The sequence below is a fragment of the Marmota monax genome, unplaced genomic scaffold, assembly GCF_021218885.2.
Source record: "Marmota monax isolate L192 unplaced genomic scaffold, Marmota_monax_Labrador192_F-V1.1 WCK01_AAM20220418_F8-fsc00077, whole genome shotgun sequence".
In the NCBI taxonomy this organism is placed as follows: domain Eukaryota; kingdom Metazoa; phylum Chordata; class Mammalia; order Rodentia; family Sciuridae; genus Marmota; species Marmota monax.
In genome coordinates, this window is record NW_026694610.1 from 87,370 (window position 1) to 109,167 (window position 21,798).

Here is a 21,798-nt window from a genome sequence, read left to right on the forward strand (position 1 = left end):
TTTTTCTCAGCACAAAAGAAATGACAAAATAAAACTGAGACAGGATACCAGAAGTTAGGGATTACATCAAAACATGCAAATGAGTGACTAATCTGTTTAAGCAAGCAGGTAGGACCCCATGCTAGGTCTTCAACATTTGCTTGCTTAGGGAAAGTGCAAAGGTGCTATTCAAATATCTGACATCTAGGGTGGCATGGCTCTGACCATTGTGTTGTTTGAACACCAGTGTCCTGAAAGTCCTTTGTTGTGTTGGGCATTAACCCTTTGGTTGCTGGATTACAAAGAGGTCCAGGCATCCCTGAGGGATGTCTGCAACCCTTGTGGGGCTGCAGCACTCCACTGTTTGAAAAATTGGCAATTAAATTGTAGATGCCAACTGACTGTCAGCCTGGAAGAGCAGAGCAGCATGCCACCACAGAACACCTGTAATCAAGGACTCTTGTTACTTTCCTGGTTATTCCTCTCTTCCCTTTTCTGTTCTCTAGCCCTTGTCTTTTTTCTCCTTCTTCCCTGCCTGAAATTGACCTGAAAGTTTTTCCTGCACAGTGTTTTTCCCATGGCCCATATAATTTCTATTAATTAAATTTTAAAAAAATATATTTAGCACTACTGATGGTATTCAAGATAAAGAAAAAAATGGAAGTGAAAGATAAAGAGCCTTTGAAAAATCTCAACAACTAACTACACGTCACTGTAAGGGCTACAGCTATGTTGATAGAAGCCATAATGACAGCAGAGCCCAGAGCCCTGTCCAAGGAGACCCTGCTTTTTCCTTGGGCAGGTCTCCATGCTTGTGATAGCCCTTCCCACCCACCCAAATTGGCCAGGGAGGCTAGGGGATGAGAGAAACTAAAATCACTGGGGTGTTTTATGCATCAGATATGATTGGTGCCCCAACTAGACTTGCTCAGTTATTCTACTATCTATATAGATAACTCATCTTTTGGTAACAATATTCATCTTATTAGCTAGTGAATTTTAGCCTACTAAGTACCTAATAGTTAAAATAGGCTTATGTTCATATTATATTTAAAAGAAATTAGGCCACTGCAAAAGAAAGCCAGGCAGTTGTTCTAAAACAAAGGATGAGTTCTCTTATAATACATTTTTAGTCAGATCTTCAAAGAAGTATGAATTTAAAGAAAGGCACTCTCATATTTTGAGGTTGTAGACAGATCCTTGTGTTTGTTAACCTAATGATAAAAGGAAGGGATGGCTGTGGCACTGATAAAAACTTTTTTTTCCCCCAAACTTGTCACTGTATTTTTGTAAGCTGGAAACATTTAGCTTGCCGTGAAGTTGATAGAAGAATTTGCAGACAGTGCTTTGAATACTTAGTGATCTACGATAAGTGAGGCATAGAAGACAGAAGCACTTTTTTTTTTTTTAATTTTGAAAAACGCAGGAGCTTTCACAATTATTTTTCATCCAGGAGAGATAAGAGCAGATTCTTTATTGCCAGAGGCACCTGGGTTCAGTACAAGATGGGTGATTTGCTGTGGTTTCCCAAGGAAGGTTCTTCCCTTTTTAAGTCTCAGTTTCCTCATCTGTTAATGGAGATAAGAAGTCTCTATGTTATAGGGTTATTGCAATGATTAAAAGGACATTTAGGACAAGTGTTTAGCACAGTTCCTGGTACACCATAAAGATTCAAATCAATGACAGAAATTTAATCATATTTTGGGGGGAGAAAAACAGATAAGGTTCAAATACAGACCCCAATTGCAAAATAGATGAACAATAGATAGTAGTCATCAGCAGCTGCTATAGCTATCAATCAATACTAGTAAAAATATCATCCAGTTATGGAAGATGTTAAATCACATTGTTTCATTTAAATGCAACATAAAAAATGTTTTATTGGACGGGCAGCGAGGCTCGTTCCAGTGCTCGCGGTGGCTTCGCCGCACTGAGGGAAAATGGTGGGCCCGGAGCAGCGCCATCGCCGCCGGCCTGTGTGGGGCGCTCTTCATCGGCTACTGCATCTACTTCGATCACAAAAGGCCAGTGACCCCAACTTCAAGAACAGGCTTCTTCAGGAACGAAGAAAGAAACAGAAGCTTGCCAAGGAGAGAGCTGGGCTTTCCAAGTTACCGGACCTTAAAGATGCTGAAGCTGTTCAGAAGTTCTTCCTTGAAGAAATACAACTTGGTGAAGAGCTGCTAGCTCAAGGTGATGTGAGAAAGGCGTGGACCATCTGACAAACGCAATTGCTGTTTGTGGACAGCCACCGCAGTTGCTGCAAGTGTTACAGCAAACTCTTCCACCACCAGTGTTCCAGATGCTTCTGACTAAGCTCCCAACAATTAGAGAACTGTGAGTGCTCAGAGCTTGGCTGAAGATGATGTGGAATGAGAAACAAACGTCAACATAATAAAATCTCAGATAAAAAATGTTAAAAATTCTTAACTTAGAAGATGAGCAGCTCTGGGGGAATAAGGGCAAATGTGTTTGTTATAGACTGTCCTACATTGAAGTCTACCCAAGTTATTGTTGGCTTTGTGTAGATCCATTCATTTGTTTTATTTATTTTTCCTAGTGAAAAGTGTATTTTGATAGAGCTTTTCATCTTATAAATACACTATAAATTACCAAAATATCACAGATTTTATGTATTCCTAAGACATGCAGTTAAAGTGTATGCTAGTTCTCAGTTTTAAAAGTTAGGCAAAAAAGTGTGAAGAGTGCACATTTTTTAAGCTAGTACATTTTACTATAAATCAGAAAATTGGATTGAAACTTTATTGTTTGTGAAAATGAAACATTAAATCTTTGAGAGGTGTGCTACTGTGCTGTGTTAACTTTACCTCCTCCCTGTGTATTGGTCCTAAAATCTTTTATTTAAATCAGTGGGCTTCTGTGTTCTGGGTATTATATCCTTATTTTAAGTATATGGGGTTGCAGGTGGCAACAGGAGTTAGATCTGTGTGCACCTGGTGTCGCCACATGAGCTTTGCCAGTACATGTCTGCTCACTTTCCTCATTCATAGGAGAGACTGGTCTGCTGATCCCTCAAGGGTCTCTTTCAGTTTGCAATTCACCTGAGTGTATTTGTGCAGCCACGCCTTGCATTTTTAAAAAATATTCTGAATTTTGCATGCTTGCCTAAATTAGTATTTCTGAATTGATCTTTTCTAAATGGTATGACTGTCTTCATTTTCACTGAGACTAAATAGTTTTTTAGTGACAAATTCAGATTAATTTTGTGTAAATTAATCTGAAATTTAACCTTTTAAGTAACTGGGATGATCTGCTTGTAAGATGATTCCATTTTTGCTTTTATCTTCAGTGTACCTCCTTAATTCTTCAGCTTGATTGTCTTGTGTGGTGAATGAAGTGTGATCTTGTGACTAAAGATTTGGGAAGATTGGGGCTGGTGGGACCTTTTATTTTCAAATAGTGGCATATTATCTGAGTCACGGACTCCATTTCAGAACTGAGAATAAATAAAGATCCTTGGTACTTAATGGCAAAAAAAAATTTTATTATCATACCGGCTTGATCTTCTTATGTGCAGTATCTTTTTGCATCTCCCCTGCCCCATATCTCTGTTTCCTTTGATATCAGTTCTTCTATTTGTTAACTTCAGAGTTCTCTTTTCTTGTGTTGCCTATTTAGTACTTGGAGATTCTTGGTTTTGTGTGCAGGTTTGTAGGTGGAGTCAATGAGATTGTCTGCCATTTCTATTTTTTCAGCTGGGTTGGGGGAAAAGCCAATTTAGTGAAGCCAGAGATTGGTGAGGTGCTTGGGTGGCTCATCTTCAACACAGTTGCTCCCCTTTGCTCCTGGACATTGCAGGCAGCAGAGCTCTACTCAGCTTCACCCTCCCAAGGGCTCAGTCAATGTGCTCAGTATTTATTTCTATTGTGTGGCACTCAAAGACCCAGCTGTCTCTGCTCAAGTGATCACCCAAGGCCACTTCTGGCTCCCAGAATTCTCAATCCCTGAATGTGGAGCACTCTCAGGGTGGCTCCCACTTTGATGGTCCTCTCTCCTGTGCTCTCTTGAGCTTTTGTTTCCTTTTTGATCTGATCTCTCTTCAAACCTGCCTTTTATGGATCCCTCATGGTTTCCGGCCTTCTGTGGGTTTACTTTCTTTTTTTCCCAGTTTAATTATATTTCCTTTTATGTTGTTTTAGTCAGTTACATTTTCTATCCTTTCTAGAAGTTGAGGGTGAGCACAGCTTAGCCTATCATCTTGACCAGGATTAATCAGGTATCTCAAGGGTAAATGATTAGTAGAACATTTAATTGTTGTGAAGCATTAACAGCAGGGAAATACTTAATGGGTTACATTAAAAGAATCATTGAAGTTTGGGTTTGAACAATGTGAAAGAGTGAAAATTTTTGGACAGGATATATACACCAATGTAAAGTTTCCACTTAGTAATGATAAATAAAACAATCATCCAAAAGAAAGCCAATTTTGTATCTGGAGTCTTCACTGAAACTATATTACAGGAAAAACTGACTTTGCTTAATGAGTGGCTTTTCTAATCCTCTAGAACTTACAAGATCTAAAGGAAGAGCTTTGAGAAACGTGTCCTTCAAAGGTCATAAATTAATTATTTGGAATTTTTAAAGTTAAATAGTATCTAGCAAAGGATTTTGACTTAGACTCCAGACTTATAAATTCTAATCTTATGTAAGTTGAAATCAAAGTTAACTAATGTGGGTCTAACTTGGTTTTTTTAATATTTATTTTTTAGGTGTAGTCAGTTGGACACAATACTTATTTTACTTATTTATTTTTATGTGGTGCTAAGGATCCAACCCAGGGGCCTGGCACATGCTAGGTGAGCACTCTACCACTGAGCTACAACCCCAGCCTCTGTTTTTTTTTATTTATAGTACTTTACACTTAAAGGAAAAATGAATATATAGTAGTGTTCAAAGATGTCCAAGGGATAGAGATTAATACTTCACAGTAAAATGCATATACTTTGTGTACAGTTTTTAAAGTAGGTCAAAACAGGTTCTTTATCAACTTTTGTTTTTGACAGAAGCACTATTTTTAAAACATATATCCAGCAAGAATTTTTCTATTATACTATTAAAAAGAAATTTGGGGGGAAAGGGTCAATCAACAAAAAATACAATTACTGAAGAGATTTTTTGTTTAAGTCACACCAGCAAATTAATGGAAGTTACTTCAGCATCTTGATTCAACAAAGAATTTTAAAATACAAGTACTGTTTTCAATGGCAGAAGCACATTTGGTAACATATTCTAGGAATAAAAAATCAGTCTTTCCTTCAACAGACCAATCATCCAATGTAGGAATTCTTAGGGAATTTTCTAGAAAAGGCAAGAAAGTTAATCTTTTTTATAGTCTGGGTCACCCAACAGTTACAGATTTTCATGTCTAAGCTCATCAAATAACCTATATAACTGTTTTTAAAATTTCATATTATAATATTTTTAAATGGTTTAAACAGTCAACAATGTTATTGTTCTGTTAAGATAAATATACCTCTTTGTAGAAAAAAAAAAGCACATCAAACACATTTTTTGGTTAAAGTAATTGAATTGCTTATTATTTTAAGTTTAATTCTATCCTAAGCACAATATTGCAAAATGTTTCATACTTCATTGATAAGTTGGTTGAATTATAATTCACCTCAGAAACTTGGACCACTGTCTGCTTTAGATAGTTTGTTTTGAAAACATAATTACATTTTCTGGTGTGGTCATAGAATTCACCTAGAAAATCAATTTTTAATAATTTAGCATTCTTCCTCAAAATCAAAAATTGCCTTTTCTTCTAAGGTATTAAATAGGACTGAGTTTGCCCATCATCTCAAAATATCTTACCTGATACATTTTATAACATTTCCTTTTGACCCATGGCTCCTCGAGGCAACATTTCTCCCAGTGTGAACTGTGAACCGTCTTCATTAGTCTCCTACCCCCACTTCATCCCTACCTCCTCCCCTCCCTGAATGAAAGCTCTTTTGCTAGTGATCTCCAACTTCCCCCAGAGGTTCTTACGCACACGTATGATTAAATTTTTTTAAATCCAACTAGCCCTTCTTTAAATGGCAAGTGCTTTTTAATTTTTTTATAATATCCAGAACAGCTTGTTTTCTATAAACTTATTTGCCTGAGGAACATGTTGGACAGAGTAGGAATGAAAGGGTAGTGAAACCAAGGAAAAGTCATCCCGAAAGCCAGGAAGTTGGTATGAATCATTGTAGAACATCTTGTTCTAGGTTCTGTGCTGCCTTAAGTGCTAGGAGATCTGATGTTTGGCAGTCTACTTGCGAAGAAGTATTGCAGATTCACTGGACAGTATGCAATCTCCCATTGTGCTAGGAATTCCTCCAATTCTTCTGCAGGAGGTGAGTGCCCTGAGGATAGGTGCAACAAGTGCAGTGCAAGCAGGGATATCCTCTGCTTGTTACAATTGTGACTCAAGACACTTTGCATGCAGCCACTCCTGGACTAAGGTCTAAATGTACCTAAAAACAAAACCAAGACCAAGACCACAACGGGAGACATAGAGACCTCTGAGGACAAGCTCCGTCAACTTTGCTTGCTTATACCTGCTGCTTGTTTCCATTTTCCTAAGGAAACAATTCTGCCCTCAACAACTACTGAGGATGATAAGATGTTCCTGAAACAACTGAAAAAAAAATAGTAATTTTCCTTAATTAACGCTTTATGTTAAACAAAGATAGACCTCAGGCATAAATAAAAATCCTTCATTTGTATTGCTCAGAAGCACCTGTATAGTGGCTCTGGGAGCTTTCTCAAATCTTGTATAACCACATTGCCATGGTAGATGATATTTGACATGCACATTAATGCTATCTGTACTTGCCACCTGCATTCCATTCATACCAGCATTATTTAAGGAACAGTAGGAAGTAGAGTGCAGTTGCAATGAAAAGAAAATAAAAACAGTACAAGATGATTCTGGAGAGGTAGGCAGAGGGCAACTTTAATAAGCCATGTTAAGAACCTGAGACTTTAACCTAATCGTGAGGGTGAGCTGATCAGATTTGGTTTTAGAGAAGAACTGCTCTAGCAACAGTATACGTATTTAGGATACCAGTGTGTGATTTTAGTCATGAAAGATAAGTTCTAGAGTTCCGCTGAACAATATCATGCCTAAAGTCAACCATACTGTCTCATATTCTTACTGTCAAGGGGGTATATTTCATGCTAAGTCTTATTCCACAATAAAAAATAAGTAGGAGGCCAAAAGAAGGAATAACTCAGGTTAAGGTTTGAACTAGGGAGGTGTCATTAGAGATGGAAAAATACAATGAATTTGAGAGATGCTTATGTTAGAAATTGGTGGATTGATCACGTGGATGAGAATGAGGAGATTTCAAGGGTGACTCCCAAGATTCTGATTTGAGCAATGATTATAGGTTTTGAGAGAATAACCAGGATTCAGGGAGGATTGAGATTTTTATTTTTCATTCTGGGGAGTCTTTGAGATGCCTTTAAGATGTCAAATAGGCAGGGAATAGAAGGGTCTGAAGCTCATAGGAGGTTCAATTCTCTCTGCACATGGTTGATACTCTAGCCTGCCTGTTGGGACCCAAAGCTTTTCTGAATTTTTGTACTTCTATCTGTCTGAAACAATATTATCTCGAGTTGTGCAGCCAACATGGTGTCTACCAGCTACACTGATTATGTAAATTTAAATTAACCAAACAAAATTTAAAATCAGCTTCTCAGTCATACTAGCCAAATTTTAAATGTTCAGTAGCCACATGTGGCTAATGGCTATAGCATAGAATGCACAAATATTGAGCATTTCCATCATCCCAGAACCTTCTATTAGACATCACTGATATAATGACCTCTTACTACCTCAGTTCCTACATCTCTAAACTGAATAAACATTTCCCATAATGTCATATGTATTACATTTTGTATGGTGTTAGCTATTTCTGCAGCCAAACCCCTGTGTATTGTGAGTTCCATGCAAACAAGGACCGTACCCTACTCATCCCCAAGGTTTTCCTCAGGCCCACCAGAACACCCTTGCACAAATTGCATGGCAAGCATTGGTTGAATGAATGGGCATGTGACAGATTGAGTGAGCCAATACTTAAATTTCTGTTCCAGAAATATATGGAAAAATACACACACACACACACACACACACACACCAGGGATTGCACCCAAGGGTGCTTAACCACTGAGCCACATCCCAAGACCTATTTTGTATTTAATTAGAGACAGGGTTTCAATGAGTTACTTAGGGCCTTGCCAAGTTGCTGAGGCTGGCTTTGAACTTGTGATCCTCCTGCCTCAGCCTCCCAAGCTGCTGGGATTACAGCACAAGCCACCATGCCCACCATATATTCTCTTAGATTTATACTGACCTAATAGTTAACAAAAACTGAAAATGTAGAGTAATATAATTCAAATATGGCAGCTTCAGTAAAAGGATTTTTTTACAAAATTATAACAAAGATTACAGGCAGAAAAGGTAGGAAGCATACAGGATCCTTTCTAGTTGCCCTCTATCCCTATTGCGCTTGGTTTTAGCTAGCCCAGCTTCAGTGGGAAATGCCTAATACCTTTCGCCACTTTGTGGAGACAGTAGCAGTAAGAGCAACTGCAGTTATTATGTCTCTGTTTCCATCTCTTCTTCCCCTAAACAGCCAAGACTGGGGCTGGATAACCATAGTGATGGTGAGAGTGCTGCTCTCATGGTCGTCCTGAGCTAGTCAATTTCCCAGTAGGGGCTTCCCTGAGAATCCTGCCCAGCACTCAACTGCACATGCTCATCACAGTATTGCTTCAAGGGATCCCTCCTAACACATAAGGATGAGAGGAATGGGATAGGAATGAAGTGTTGGGGGAGGGCACTGGCACAACGAGGCCAAAGAAGCACAGCTCCAGCAGAAACACCCTCCTCTCATTTCTTCCAGCAGCAATTTACCTGTTTATGCACTAAGAAGGAGGAAACTGTAGGTGATGAATAATTATTTTGGACATGGAAATCCATTGAAGAATAGTATAGTTTTGTTTAGCAACAAATAAGTATTAAGTACCAACCAGGTGCTTAGGTACTGAGCTAGACCCTAGGGAGCCAACAGAGATAGGACAGTGGGTCTGTACTCTCCTGTAGTGTACCATCTAATGGGATCCATGGACAAACAAATGAACACTTAACTATCATGTCATTAGTGCTAACATAAGAAGAATACAAGGCTCTCCCTGCTTGGAGACTTAAATAGTCTAGGTGAGTTGGGGAGGGGAGGTTCCCTGTTGGAAATGACACCTAAACTGAGTCCTGAAGATACCAAGCAAGCAAGGGAAGAAGGCACAGGTTGTGGAGAGGAACTGGGGGAGCTGACAGATGCCTGGGTAACAATGAGAGCTTGGGAGTGCCCTGCAGTGAACTCTTCAGTAACCTAGAGGCTTGGCAGGAGAAGCAGTGAGTCTTGAGAAGTAAAAAGTTGCTAAAAAAGATAAACCCTATTATGTATGTATTCCCTGGCTCCTAGAAATGGAAAAGAAGATCACGTCTTCTTTACATTTTTTCTACTGTTTCCCATGTTTCTTGCTCCCACATTGGAATCCTGACCAAGTCAGCTACCCCATGGGAGAGTATACTCAGTCGAATGAGCAAGTTTTAGAACCAGATTATCTGGGTTCGAATCCCAGCTCTACCCTGAGTAGCTGACAGATGTGGGGTAAGTTAAGAATTTGCATCAGTTCACCTGCAAATGAGAACAATAGTGCTACCCATCTCACAAAGTTGTTGAGAGAGTAAATGAACATTTCCATAGCAGAACTCTTAGAACAGTGCCTGACATATTAAGCACTCTACAAAGGTTATTTGTTTTTACTATGGGATTGAAAAAAATGCTATTCTAGCTAGTGTGAGAATAGCATTTACCTTACATTTATATGAAATGGACACTGCATATGAACTATTCTGTGACCCATGCTCTGAAAGCCAGGTCTAGGATGAAGATTTTAAAGCTTAGCAAATTTTCTGTGTGTTCTTTGGATGAGTTGTTTCCCAAAATAAAAGAATCATTAAATTATGGGAAAATTATCAGAAAACAATTGCAATACTTTTGAAGATTTGGAAGGAAGAAACCTGTTGTTATACACCTACTAGTAATTGCCCAGGTAACATCTCTTTTTAAAAAGTTTTAAATGAACATCAGTTATTATTAGAAACATAGCAGAAGAGCTCCTGTATTTTTTTAATTTTCATGCAATTAAAATAAATACATAAAAACCTAAGCATTGCTCCCATTTTTGTACTATATTTGGAAAATCTATCACTCCTTTTCTTTTTTTGTCCCCACATCATATCATAGTCTGTTCTGGTTCTCTCCATTTTGCAATGAAGATGGTGAAGTTTAGAGGTTAAATAATTTACTCAGTTATGTCACAACAAGTAAGAAAGCCAAAATTGAACTCTGGGCCTTTTTAAAACTTTTTTTTTTTGGCAAGGGATATCTGAAATTGCACTCTACCACTAAGCTCTCCCCACAATCCAACCCCAGGCCTTTTGACTGTAGAGTCTGAGTTTTTGTTTTATCTGAGCTTTACAAAAACCTCATTCCCCCTAACTTGCTCAAAACACTATAAAGCAACAGCACACATGCAATTAATTTTTAGTTCTTAAATCAGTATTTCCTGTCTATTAAGAATTTTGCAGGGGCTGGGGATGTGGCTCAAGTGGTAGCGTGCTCGTCTGGCATGAGTGCGGCCCTGGTTCGATCCTCAGCACCACATACCAACAAAGATGTTGTGTCTGCCGATAACTAAAAAAATAAATAAATATTAAAAAAAAGAATACCTAACATAAAATTTTTAAAAAAAAATAAGAATTTTGCAGGTCTGGGTATGGTGTTTCACACCTGTAATCACAGTGACTCAGGAGGCTGAGGCAGGGGGATCATAGGTTCAAATTCACCCTCAGTAATTTTGTGAGGCCCTATCCCAAATAAAAAGGAAAAAGGGCTGGTGATGTAGTGCTCCTGGGTTCAATCCCAGTACCAAAAAGAAAAAAGAAAAAGAAAAAAAGAAAGAGAAAAAAAAGCAGGGGTTAGGGGAGTTCTTCAAAAGATTTATGCACACAAATGTGACAGAAGGAAAAGTGATTCGAATATATTTGGAAGATTCTGGGTTAAGAAAAGTTAAATTAGTTTTTTTTTATTCTAATTTGTTATGTATGACACCAGAATGCATTGCAAATCATATTACACATAGAGCACAATTTTTCATATCTTGGGTTGTACACAAAATAGAGTCACACCATTCATGTCTTCATACATATACTTAGGGTAATGATATCCATCTCATTCCACCATCTTTCCTACCCCATGCCCCCATCCCCTCCCTACCCTTTGCTCTATATAAAGTTCATCTAATCCATCCATGCCCCCCCACAACCCCATTATTAATCAGCATCCTTTTATCAGAGAAAACATTCGGCACTTGTTTTTTTGTGATTGGCTAACTTCGCTTAGCATTATATTATCCAACTCCCTCCATTTACCTGCAAATGCCATGATTTTATTCTCTTTTAATGCTGAATAGTATTCCATTGTGTATATATATCCCATTTTCATTATCCATTCATCAACTGAAGGGCATCTAGATTTGTTCCACAGTTGAGCTATTGTGAATTGTGTTGCTATAAACATTGATGTGGGTGTGTCCCTGTAGTATGCTGTTTTTAAGTCCTTTGGGTATAGACCAAGGAGTGGAATAGCTGGGTCAAATGGTGGATCCACTTTTATTATAAAGTCTTTAGATACTAATGAGTACTGTGAATATGAAAGCTATTTTCAAATCCTATTTGACCACAGAACATTTTTTTTTCTCTCAACATATCTCAGTAGAACCAGAATTCTCAGGAACTAACCTTAGGGGAAAAGGTACATGAGATAAATGCAAAATAACAAATAATACTTACATTTCAAATGTTCAAGGGAAAAAATATTTCACATTTACTAACAAAGTTGTTTTACTGTACAGAGCAGAGACAGCATAAAAAGGAACTTGAAGTTATTGTTGTAAATCTCAATTTGCTTGAGATGGGGAAGCTGAGTGAGAACAGCTTTGCAAAAAATATGTCACCAGTAAAGTAGGAAGTGGGTATTCTTGCAGCTTCTAACAGCTTCAGCAACTTTTATTGTTCAGAGCTGGAGCTGCAAGATACTTTATCTTGTAAAGCTCATGCGTGCACTTACAACATCAAGGACGTAAAAGACCCAGTGAAAACCATTTTGTATTTTGATGCTGCCCTTTTATATATAAAATTTGAAGTTCCAAATCTTGAAGTAAAGCAATTGCAAAGTTTGAAAAATGCACTGGGAAAGAATAGTCTTGCATTCTAAATGACTTCTGAATTCCACAAAAACAGCAATTTGAAAACTAAAAAAGACATAGAGAATCTAATCAACCCTCCATTATTAAATTGGACAATGGTATTGGGTTCAATATCAAGAGATTCAATTCTAGACTAGACTGTATGGTCTTCAGGAGATCTTGGACAAGTAACTTCTTTGACCATCTTCTCATTTGGGGACCACCCCCAAGGTGACTTCTATCTCTTAAGATCTGTGAATTAAAAGGAACAGGTAGGTTACAGACCTCCTTGGTTTGTTAATTCCCCCCAAGGAAATAGGGGCCTCCTAAGGTAACAAAAGCACAATAGAAAAAGGCAGCAACAAAAACAATCAACTTTGGAGGTTAGCCACAGCCCTCAGGAAACCAGATAGGTGTCTTGCCTCCCACCTGCAAGGCCCTGTGTAATGTTACTAAATTCAAGATGGTCTGAAATAGTAAGTACAGACTGTAAATGCTGGAAATAATGACAGCCATCAAAAACTGATATTCCACTGGTGCCAGGGCAATGGTTCCTCAGACAGGCTACATCTTTCAAAGTCAGAAACACCACATATGCCAGCACAAGGATCCTGCCTTCCTCCCACGGGTGCATAATGCCTGATTGAATTTGAAACCACCCAGTCTCTGGAAAAGAGGCTGGCCTCTTGCTTTTCTGACTTCACTCCTGCCTCTCATTACCCATGCATCATTTCGTTTAGCTGCTTGCACCATCTTGATGAAAATGGGCTTGGGAAGCCAAACCAAAAGACTAATACCTGAAATGACTTGAATCAGAAAACCAAGAAGTTGCGTTGCTATTTTTGATTTAACCTTAACGAAAAGCCTCGTTTTCGAAAAACTTTATGTTCTAATTGTTGTTTCTTTTCCCACATTTTATGACTGTGTTGAGAAATGGTTTGTTTCACTCTAAACACTGGCACTTTTAAAGTAAAGTTGCTTGTGATGATCAGTGCCAAATGAAGACGGGTCATACTATCATTCGAAGTTGTAGGTTCTCAAATGTTCACTTATTTTAAAGTTTAGATTTGCTTTTGTGAATGTTGATCATAGGAGTAGCAGGTGCTCTTAGAAGATATAAAAATGACTTGGGATTCTTTGAAGACAATTGTGAAGAGTCCACTGTAGGCAGCAGGACAAGTTCTTGTAGAAGTAATGGGGTATTTGAAGAAGATTCATCTGTCCTCTGTACCTGCCCCTGGAGCATTTCACGCCTCTGGATCTCACCCAAAAAATGAGTTATGCAGTGTCCTAAAATGCCATTGGCACTGTAGGACTCAATATTCCTCATGGGTCAGAGCTCTCTTTTATAGGAATTTGAGGGACCCCGAACCTCTTGCCATTAAAAAGCCAGTAGCACTCACACCCAATGTGACAACTAAAAAACAATCTCTTTGCTTCTATAGCCACAAACAATTCCAGATACTTCTTTAGGAGCTGGTACTACCCTATTCCCATTTGGAACCACTAGCAGGTGAATTTTTTCTTTCTTTATTTTTATGTGGTACTGAGGATCGAATCCAGTGCCTCATACATGTGAGGCTGATGCTCTACCACTGAGCTACAGCCCCAGCCCTAGCAGGCAAATTCTGAGATTCATTCTGGCCAGTATTCTTAAAGGAGTGACCAATAAGAACCCTGGGGAGTTAAGGTGCCTGAAGACTGAAATATTTTCAAAACATCAGACACAGCAGAAACTTGCATGTGAAAGTTACACAAATAGTTGAGTCTGTTATGATATCATAGAACAGCAATTCTACATTCTTTTATAGCAACTTTTCTCTTATAATCCCCAGATGAAGTCAGGGACTTTCCCCAGTGAGACCAAAAGGACCACCCCCCAGCTAGTTACAACTATTAGACACCTACACACTCCAGCTTGTGTAAGTCACTCCCATCTCAGGCCCAAGTCAACTCAATTCAACCCCACTCACTACTCAGATCAGTGTCCTCAAGCAATCAACACCAGTCTTCTGATAGATATCCAATCCAGTTGCTATTGGCACACCCTCACCCCCAGCAATTGGATCCCTTCTTTGAAATTTTCTTGGATTCTCTATAAATAAGGCTGAACAGTCAATGTAGCATACTCCTGAGTGGCTCTCCATTCTGTTCTTCTTAAGTCATATCCCCTTCTCCTTCCCCACCTGAGAAATTTGATTAGCAGCAATTCTTCTCCTTTTTGGAAAATTAGCTATCCATCTTGCTGTTTGCCAGAATCATCCCAGTGAGCACATGTACACATACAAACACACACAGCCACAGCCATAACTATTGGGAAACCTTAAGGCATTCCTCTTCACACACATTAAAAAAAAAACCCTAGGAATATGTTTTGCTATAGGGGAAGAGTTCTGCCTGTGTATTTGCAGAACTCAGTTAATGAGTATCTAGTCTGCTTAGTCTCAGTCTCTTCTTAGCTGGTTCTTTCACTATTGAGGTGTTGAGAAAATTTACAAAGAGAAGATGTTTAGCTTTTCTCTTTCTGTGGTTTTGAAACAAACTAAGAGAGAGTTATTTTTTTTTTAATTTTTTGTAGTTGTAGATGGACAGAATGTCTTTATTTTATTTATTTATATGTGGTGCTGAGGATTGAACCCAGTGCCTTACTCATACAGCCCCAGCCCAAGAGTTATTTTTTTTATTTCATGTCTTTGTAGAAATTCAGACTTAAATAAGGAAAACAGAACTTTCACCTTGGATCTCATGATTTTTAAGAGTTGTATCTTTGAGTGAATTATTAAACTTACCTGGACCTTGGATTTCTTACCATTGGTAATAATAAAGGATGTTTTTAAGGGTTATCTTAAGCCTTACAGATTTTCTACTTATGTATTTATTACAAAGTCCAATACAAAAGTACAAAGATGGCTTCATAAAAAGTCAAGGAATGGCTGCTGAGTGTGGTGGTATGTGCCTGTAATCTCAGTGGCCAAGGAGGCTCAACAGGCTCAGGAGGATCACAAGTTCAAAGCCAGCCTCAGCAACTTAGTGAGGCCCTAAGCAACTCACTGACATCCTGTCTCGAAATGGTGATGTGGGAGAAAATCAGGAGCCACTTGTCAAAAGAAACTAACTTTATTTTTAGAACCACACACGACAAACAAAATAGTCTCTCAGGAAAAACCCTCAGAGCCTCAATTGCCACCACCGGCTTTCCACAAGCCTCTCTGGAATCCAAATCGGCTGCTGTTCTCCCTATGGAAACACACAAACAGACCCCCGACTCCAGACAATTACTGGGTCAGGACCTTTCCATTGTCCTGTTAGAATATCCTTCCAAAGTACCTTGGGCTTATGTACATTTTTTGGACACATATGCCTTTCTGCAGCACTAAGTCCTGATGAATCCAAATTTAAAAAGTTTAGAGTAAAAAGGGTTATTTTAAGTTTATCTTTGGGGAATATATACCCCTTCCCAATTCCTTCTTTTTGCTTTAATAAGTACATTTTAATAGTTTGATGAGCTCTTTCAACTATGCCTTGTCCCTGTGGATTGTATGGGATTCCTGTTATATGAGTAATGCCAAATGTTGAGCAAAATTGTTTAAAAGAGGTAGAAGTATAACCAGGGGCATTATCTGTTTTTAACTGTTTTGGAACACCCACAGTGGCAAAATTTTGTAAGCAATGAGCTATAACATCTTTAGTTTTTTCTCCGGCATGAAGGGAGCCCATCAAAAATCCAGAAGAAGTATCAACTGTAACATGCAAATATTTTAATTTTCCAAATTCTGGCAAGTGTGTGACGTCCATCTGCCAAATATGGTTAGGTATCAATCCTCTAGGATTGACTCCAAGATTAACTTGTGGTAAAAAGGTCACACAATTTTGACATTGTTTTATTATTTGTCTAGCTTGTTCCTTAGTTATTTTAAAACGCTTTTGTAAAGTATTAGCATTGACATGGAACTTTTTATGAAAATTTATAGCTTCTTCTAGTGTAGAGAAAATATGTATGTCATGTGTAGTTTTATCTGCTAAATCATTGCCCAAACTAAGGGCTCCAGGCAATCCTGTATGTGCCCTGATATGTCCTATAAAGAATGGATCTTTTCTGTCCCAGATTAGACTTTGTATAGTGGAAAGCAAAGAGAAAACAGTAGAAGAAGGGGAAATCCTACCAGCATCTTCAAGAGATACTATAGCATTAACTACATACTGACTATCAGAAAATAAATTAAATACAGAATCTTTAAACATCACAAAAGCTTGTAAAACTGCATTAAGCTCTACCTTTTGAGCTGATTGTTTGGGTACTAAAAATGTAAAAGTTTGATCAGGGGTAACTACTGCTGCTGTACCATTATTTGACCCATCAGTGAATATATTTGGAGCATTTATGATAGGTGTTTTTCTTGTCATTTTTGGAAAAATTACAGGATGCAATGACCAAAAAGACAATAAAGGATTAGATGGTAAGTGGTTATCAAATGAAACATTAGATTTACACATGATTATTGCCCAAGTATTTAACTCATTAGCTAACTCATCAATTTGATTCATAGTATATGGAGTAATAATTTTATTGGGAGAAATTCCAAACACTCCCTTTGCTGCTTTTATTCCTTTGAGTATTAATTGTCCTACAGCCTCAGGATACCTAGTAAGAATAGTGTTAGGAGAATAAGATAAATGTATCCATAATAATGGACCTTCTTGCCAAAATACTCCTGTAGGAATATTTTTTGTTGGTAGTACAATAAATAATAAAGGCAAACTTATATCAATTCTATCCAAATGCATATTTTCCATATATGTTTCAATGATTTTTAATGCCTTTCTTGCTTCAGGCGTTAACATTCGGGGTGAATTTGGATCTGATGGACCTTTTAGGATATCAAATAAAGGTCCCAACTCTCCTGTTGGTATACCTAAATAAGGCCTTATCCAATTTATGTCTCCTAATAACTTTTGAAAGTCATTAAGTGATTTGAGTTGATCTACTCGTATTTGAATTTTTGGTGGACGGAACATGGTTGAGGATAATAGAACTCCTAAATAATTAATTGGAAAATTTAATTGTACTTTATCTATTGCTATCTCTAGATTATAATTTTTTAATAAGTTTGTAAGTGTGGCATAACATTCTAGCAATGTGTTTTTATCTTTGTGTGCTAATAATACATCATCCATATAGTGAAATATTTGTAGTTCAGGATTTTGATTTCTAAGTGGCTGGATTACTTTGTTAACATAAATTTGACACATAGTTGGGCTGTTAGCCATCCCTTGAGGGAGTACTTTCCATTCATATCTCTGATCAGGACCTTCATGATTCAGTGCAGGGATAGTAAATGCAAAACGTGGACTATCCTCAGGATGAATTGGAATTGAAAAAAAACAATCTTTAATATCTATAACTAAAACATACCAGGTTTTTGGCAAAGCAGACAACTGAGGAATCCCTGATTGAGCAGGTCCCATAATAACCATCTCATTATTAATGGCTCTTAAATCTTGCAATAATCTCCATTTACCAGATTTCTTTTTGATGACAAAAATGGGAGTATTATGGGGAGATACAGAAGGTTGTATATGTCCTTCTGCTAATTGTTGTTTGACCAGGTCATGGGCTGCTTGTATCTTTTCTTTAGTCAGGGGCCACTGAGGAACCCATACTGGTCTTTCTGATTTCCAAGTAATTTTTATTGTCTCAGTGGCCCTTTCTGAAAATCCAACCCATGTCTGTCTCTCCCTTGATCTATTTGTATTGGTGCTGCTATACCTTGTTCTTGTTTTTCTAATCTTTTTCCTTTCCTAAAACCTTGTCTAGTCATAATAGTGGGTGCATTTTGGTTGATGTTATTTGTTAATGTCAAACCTAATTGATCTAGGACATCTCGTCCCCATAAATTTACGGGAAGATGATCCAATACATATGGCTGTATAGTTCCTTCACATCCTTCAGGATCCTTCCAATCTAATACCATTGCACTTCTATGGGGATTAGTCGCCACTCCTAGGCCTCGAAGCGTTTGAGTGGCTTGTTGTAATGGCCAATGTTTTGGCCATTCTTGACGAGAGATGATGCTAAGGTCTGCACCTGTATCCAGTAGCCCATTAAATTCATGTCCTTGAATATTTAGTTTTAGCATGGGGCGAGAATCTAAATTTAAAGAAAGCATAGCCCAATCTACACCTGTGGAGCCTAATCCCTTGGAACCTCTTTCTACAGTACGACTGGAAAATTTATCATGTAGGCTGGGTATTATTAGTAACTGTGCTATTCTATCTCCTGGTGAAATTACTGATATACCCTTTGGAGAACTGGCTATAATTTTTATTTCACCTTCATAATCGGGATCAATTACCCCAGGACTTATCATAAGTCCTTTTAGAGTAGAAGAGCTGCGTCCCAATAATAAGCCTACTGTTCCTTTGGGAAGAGGTCCTTTCACCCCTGTGGGAATGATTTGAACTCCCATCTCTGGAGTTAGTACTGCTCTGGCGGAGGCGCAGATGTCCAACCCTGCGCTCCCTCTGGTTTGTCTGATGAGGGATCTGATGGACAATGTGTCCTGGGCACTACCCTGATGGGGTTGCTGGGTTCCTCCAGTGCTCCGTATATTTGTGGTTTTGGGCCCCGGAGCATTGGGCCCCCCTGTCCGTTTTTTGGCAATGGAGCCCGATGCCTTTCTCCACGATATCGTGGATAAACACCTGGTCCTTGTTCGTTTTTTGATAATGGAGTACCCTCTATGGTGGTTTGAGAACGGCATTCATTAGCCCAATGTCTCCCTCTACGGCACCGTGGGCAAATACCTGGTATTCTACTCCTTTGATACCTAGTTTTGTTAAACCCTCCTCCAATGGGGCAATTCCTTTTAAAATGTCCTGTTTGTTCACAATTGTAGCATGTTCTTGGCCTGGCATCTAAAGCCTGTTTTACTGCAGCTGCCACAATTTGCCCTTGTTCATTAATGTCTCTGGCATCTAAAGCCTGTTTTACTGCAGCTGCCACGACTTGCTCTTGTTCATTAATGTCTCTACATAATTTAATATATGTGTTTAAATCTTCATGTTTCCATGGTCTAATGATATCTCTGCACCAACGATTCGCTTGCTCATAAGCCAGGTGTTTTAGTAATGGCATTGCTTGTTCTGTATTCCCAAAAACTCTGGTAGCTGTTTGAATAAGCCTATCTACAAATTCAGCATAAGGTTCATTAGCTCCTTGTATTACCTTAGATAATTGACCTTGTAAACCTCCATGTCCTTGTAAAGTCTTCCATGCCTTAATTGCATCTGCAGCAATTTGTGCGTATACGCCAGGATCATATGCAATTTGTTGCTGCTGATCCTCATAAGGTCCCTTTCCTAACAACATATCTAGATTTCTCTGAGGATAACCAGCTGCTGCATTTCGCCTAGCCGTCTCCTTGCAAAATTCCTCATTGGCAACCTTCCATAACAGGTATTGTCCTCCATTTAGCACAGCTTTACACATATTAGCCCAATCTGCTGGCGTCATGTTCAAGTTGTTAATGGATTCGACCAAGCTTACAGTGAAGGGTGCTTGAGGACCATAGGTTGTTACAGCCTCTTTTAGCTGCTTCACTGTTTTGAAATTTAAAACTTGGTAAAATCGCTGCCCTCCTGCCTCAAATACAGGGCATGTTAATATTTGAGACCTTGTCTCAGGATCCCAACTATCAACTGCGGGGGTTGGGGGCCTCCCAGCATATGGAGGTGGCGCTGTTAGTTGGACACTTACGCCCTCTGGTGATAGAAAGGTGTTAGTAGCAGTCTCCTGTAGAGGTGGTGCTGTTGGTTGGACACTTACACCCTCTGGTGATAGAAAGGTGTTAGTAGCAGTCTCCTGTTGTAACTTTCCCCCTGATGGCTTTTTCTGTTTTACACTTTCTTTCTCTGTCTGACTAGCTTGAGAGGCCTTCTCTTTTACTTGAATCTTTTCCTCTGTCTGACTAACTTGAGAGACCTTCTCTTTTACTTGAATCATTATGTCTTCTCCTTCCTCTACCATTGTCTGAACTGAAGGCTTTGGACTAAGCAAACAAGATACGAATGTCCACAATGGCAATGTGCCAACTGGCAGAGTCCCTGGGCTTTTCTTTTCTATTCTTTTTAAATCTTCACCATGATGGTTCCATTGTGATATATTTAACAACTCCTCCTTAAAAAGCCATGGGCTACATTTTTGTATTGTATCAACGTATGCCCTGATTGTTCTTGATTTTACTGAGATGCCTCCTTCCTCTAACAATTTACTTAACACTCTTTCAGTTTGTTTTTTACTAATTTCTGATCCCGTATTTCTACTATAATACAACCCAACAAGATAACGCCTAACAAAACTGAAACTGAGTGAAACAAAATTGGAACAACACAAAATCATTATAATAGCCTCCTGAAATGTCCATCCGTCCTTTCTCCCTATCTGTTCCTCAGATGTGAGCGGTTTTTCTTCCATCTTACACATCTCCAGGGACAGGCAACTTAAAACAAAAGTGAAACAAAATAACAAAAGAAGAATCTTAAAATGGCTACCCATCCTCTCGCCCTGCCCTCAGGGGCGAGCAGTTCACTTACCCTCAGTCGCTCCCTGTGCGAGCCACCAAATGCCGCAGTCTGGCTGGGCACAATCAGGAGCCACTTGTCAAAAGAAACTAACTTTATTTTTAGAACCACACACGACAAACAAAATAGTCTCTCAGGAAAAACCCTCAGAGCCTCAACTGCCACCACCGGCTTTCCCCAAGCCTCTCTCTCCCACCCAAGCTTCTCCCCACCTCCCCCAATCCTCCTGCTCTTGAGGCCGATTGGCTGGGTCACGTGGGCGGAGCCAAAAAAGTCCCCCAATGAGCAGCTCCGTGGTCTGAAAGGGCAGGGAAACAGTCCAATGAGCATCACCGCAGAGGAGCCAATCAGCTAGATGTTGCTGGGGCCGAGGAGCCAATCAGCTAGATGTTGCTGGGGCTGCTGTGAGCCAATCATCAGCTGGCAGCTGGAAGTTTGCTGGCAGCTGGAAGTTTGCTGGGGCCCCTTTGGCTGTGGCTCTCAACATCTCCCCCTCTCTGTTTAAACAACAAGCATGTGGCTTAGGGACCGTGCCTGTTAGGCAGTCCAATTCAACATATGGTCCTTACCCGTCATCGGATGAACTGACCTCTAGGCGTCAGCCTCCTGTCTTAGGTTGGTACCACTGCAATTGGATCATACCCGTCACTGACTACCGGTCCAGCATACAGCCATACTTGTGGATAGGCCTTTGCACCTGTGGGGGGGTGAGGTTCTTTGCCTCACCTCTGTTGGCCCCCAAATTTTAGACCATCACTAGTAGAGGAGGATGCAAAATGCCATGACATTAAGCCAATTGAGGGCTCCTAAATTGTACCACCGGTGACACCATCAGCAAAAATACTCCAGCACTACCACAATTCGCTGTACCAACAGATAGTTCACAATGCATACAGGTGAGCTCACAATGTG

General features: G+C 39.1%; 1 protein-coding gene and 1 pseudogene across 4 annotated transcripts in view; both read left to right on the top strand.

Annotated features, from left to right (window-relative positions):
- Fyb1 (FYN binding protein 1) overlaps positions 1 to 21,798 on the top strand; it is a 164,719-nt gene that overhangs the window by 77,017 nt on the left and 65,904 nt on the right. The gene's annotated exons all lie outside the window — the stretch shown is intronic.
- LOC124077754 (mitochondrial import receptor subunit TOM20 homolog) lies at positions 917 to 3,480 on the top strand (annotated as a pseudogene).